General features: G+C 45.6%; 1 protein-coding gene across 7 annotated transcripts in view; it reads left to right on the top strand.

Moving 5' to 3' along the window:
• The window catches only part of Tmem238l (transmembrane protein 238 like), a 19,406-nt gene extending 17,864 nt beyond the window's left edge, over positions 1 to 1,542 (top strand). For 5 of the 7 annotated variants that reach the window (XM_048798084.1, XM_048798082.1, XM_048798087.1 and 2 more), the window contains one exon: positions 1,452 to 1,542. The gene's annotated coding sequence lies outside the window, so the exon portion shown is untranslated. Of the gene's footprint in view, positions 1 to 264; positions 421 to 1,451 lie in introns of all 7 variants that reach the window. The other 2 variants (XM_048798088.1, XM_048798089.1) reach the window with 2 other exon arrangements.
• Positions 1,543 to 3,123: the final 1,581 nt, after the last annotated feature.

Genomic DNA, 3,123 nt, shown 5'->3' with positions numbered 1-3,123 from the left:
CACCATCAACACCACCTTTATCACCATCACCATCATCACCATCATTATTCCCCCTTTACAAATAAAGGTACAAAGGAGCATAGAGTTCAGTCATTTGACCAACGTGATGGAGCCCGACTGTGAAACCTGTGTATCCGTCTCTCATTCATCTTCTTTCCACTAGACTGGGAACTGGCAGACTATGGCCCGTGGTCAAATCTGTCCCACCTCCTATTTTTTGCGAGTAAAGTTCTGCTGGCTTTCATCCAGTTTATTGATTTACAGATTGTCCATGGCTGCTTTATGCTATATTGGCAGGGTGGGGTCATTGCCCACAGAGACCATAGAACCTGTGAAACCTATAACGCTGACTACGCGAGCCTTTACAGAAAAGTTTGCCATCTTCTGGCCTCGCCGTGGCTGCTTCTCACAGAAAGCAAGGTCAGAATCTGGGATAAGCCTGCACTGGGGGGAGGAGAGAAGGAAGGCAGATCTGGGAGCTCAAATGAAAATTTCCAGGAACAGTAAGGCAACACTGCGAAGGTGGTAGAGAGGACAAAGAAGGACATATTACCAAGAGTGGGGAAAACTGACCATCAGACGCGTCAGAGCTCTCAGGATGGGTGAAGCCCGAGGAAAGGTGATCAGCCTTAGCAATGAGCCCTTATCTGTAAATGGGGAAAGATCCGATCAGTGCTGCTGGGTGGAGCGGCTGTTGAGATGTGCAAGAAGTGAGTACAGAATAGTCTTTAAAGTATTTGGTGAAGAAATGAGGAAGCCAGGACGATTTCTTGATGGCATATTGTTTGTTTGTTTGTTTGTTTTCTTTTCTTTTTCTTTTTTTTTTTTTGAAGAGAGAGAATTTTTTAATTTTTTTTGTTTTGTTTTCGGTGGACACAATATCTTTTTTTTATTTTTATGTGGTGCTGAGGATCGAACCCAGCGCCCTGCACATGCCAGGCAAGCACGCTACCGCTTGAGCCACATCCCCAGCCCCAAGATTTTTTTTTAAAGAAAGGAATATAGAAAAATGAGCAGGAAAGTAAATGAAGGAGAGGAAGGAAAAAAAAAAGGATGTTGAAATGATGACCTGATGACCGAGGACAGATCTCTGACCATGTCCAAGGTGGGAATAGGGTTGAAATGCAGAGCTCAGAGAGAGGAATTAGCTCTGCCTTCAGGAAAGAGTAGGGAGAGGTGCAAAGATCTGATGAGCACCTCTGTATGTATTGGGCCAATCACTTATTTTTTCATGATCTCGTCCATTTGCTTACAACTCTCTGAGTAAGGGATTCAAACCCCCACTCCACAGGTAAGGTCTCAAAGTGCTTGCAGGGCTGTGGAAGATTAGCTCTAGAATCCAAACCGAAGTCTGGTTGACTCTGAGAACTACCCTCGTTTCACCACATCCAGGCATGAGACGATGTAATTGAGTCTCGGCTGATCCGTTTGTCTTCATTTATCCAACACAGGTCCCATCTGAATGAGAAGACTCCAATCAAGATGCTCTCTCTTTGTGGCACATCCTTTCAGAGTGTCCAAGAAGAAACAGAGGCTGAGATGTCAAGGCAACAGTGCGTGTGACAGGCTGTGAGTGTCAGAGCCCAGCACTCCTGCCCCAGGCCACCGACATCACTGCCACTGCCCACACTGTTTATAGAGGGCCTGAGAAGCCAGGCAGTTGTCCCAGTGGGGTCTTTGTGGCAGCAACCCAGCTGTGGGCTTGGACGCCAAAAGCAACCACCCATCTTCTCCTGCTCCTCTCTGGTCAATGCCCTTAAAACTGACAATTGGAACCAAAAACCAAAAATCCAGAGGGGTCACCTGTGAGTGCACTTTCCCATAGTATGGCTGCTACTTCTCTCGGACTCTGGATAGACTCTGCAAGCCCTTGGAAGGCTCCACCTCATCCACACCATCCACACATCCCACCCAGCAGCAGATCCCACTATGATGCTTGCAAATTCAAAGGCACAGCCAGTGCTGTGTGCCAGAGGACTCTCTCCTCCTCAGCGGGGCCTGCTGTGTACCGCTAAGGCAGCCCCACCCATTTGTACAGCTAAGCCATAGGAATTGCTCATATTGAGCCTTTAGTCCCCTAAAACCCTGCAAGCATTTTTCTGACAAGCAACCTTGGCCTCTGCTGTGCTGTCCCCACATGTCATTCATTTCATGACTTAAGGGCCAGACTTTATTTTTAGCTCACATGGCACGTGGGCAAGAATAGTCCAATGACAGCAACTGGGAGGGCCGACATTCCTAGGCCGATCTGACATTTTTTGTGCTCTGTTTTGTCACCCAGGCTTGACCTGCCCCACTAATTTATATTTTCCCTGGTCTGATTTTGTACTTTTTATTTATATTACACCCAAAATGTGTATTCTTTTTTTGTGTGTGTGTGTTTCCTTTAAGCTGTCTCATATATGTTATGGTATAAATAAAGAAGATTTGCACTTGTATTTTCAATTTGCCATAACACAATTCTGAGTCTGCATGATTTTGGGAAAATGCTCAAACCCCCCGTTTTAGGGCATCAGATATCCCAGTTGGCTTAATCTGCCTTAGCACAAGTCCCAGAACTCTACATTGAGTACAGGTGCCCCCAGGAGGAAACACAGTACAAAGAGTGATAGAAAAATAACACGGGCTATTCCAACACCATAGACTCTTTCAATATCTCTGTGTTCAGCCAACTGCTTGGCTTTTCAGAATGAGGCTAACTCAGAAACCTGAAAAGATGTCATAAAAGAACATTCTAGTCAAAGCACTGAAAAAAAGGTTCTCCTCCTTGAACTTTTTTTTTTCCTACACTGAGGATTGAACCAGGTGGTAATTTACCACTGAGCTACATCCCAATCCCTTTTTACTAGTTATTTTGAAGAGAGTGCCTCAGCTGGCCTCGAACTTCCGGATCCTCCTTTCTCAGGCTCCCAAGTAGCTGGAATTACAGGCAGGTGCAACTTCAGGTCCCACCGAACATCTTGACTTGTAATTCTATTGATCTTCCCAGCTGGAACTTTCTTTGTGTGTCTGAGCTGACTACACACCCTGAGTAGCCACCTGCTCTTACACAGGCTTCTGAAATTAGCACAGAAGGAAAAGTTGCAGTGAATCAAAATCATTCTGTCCTTAGGAACACACTAA

Source organism: Marmota marmota, unplaced genomic scaffold (genome assembly GCF_001458135.2).
Source record: "Marmota marmota marmota unplaced genomic scaffold, marMar, whole genome shotgun sequence".
Classification (NCBI taxonomy): Eukaryota; Metazoa; Chordata; class Mammalia; order Rodentia; family Sciuridae; genus Marmota; species Marmota marmota.
The sequence above is the reverse complement of the archived record's forward strand: the minus strand, read 5'-3'. Positions and strand labels throughout refer to the sequence as shown.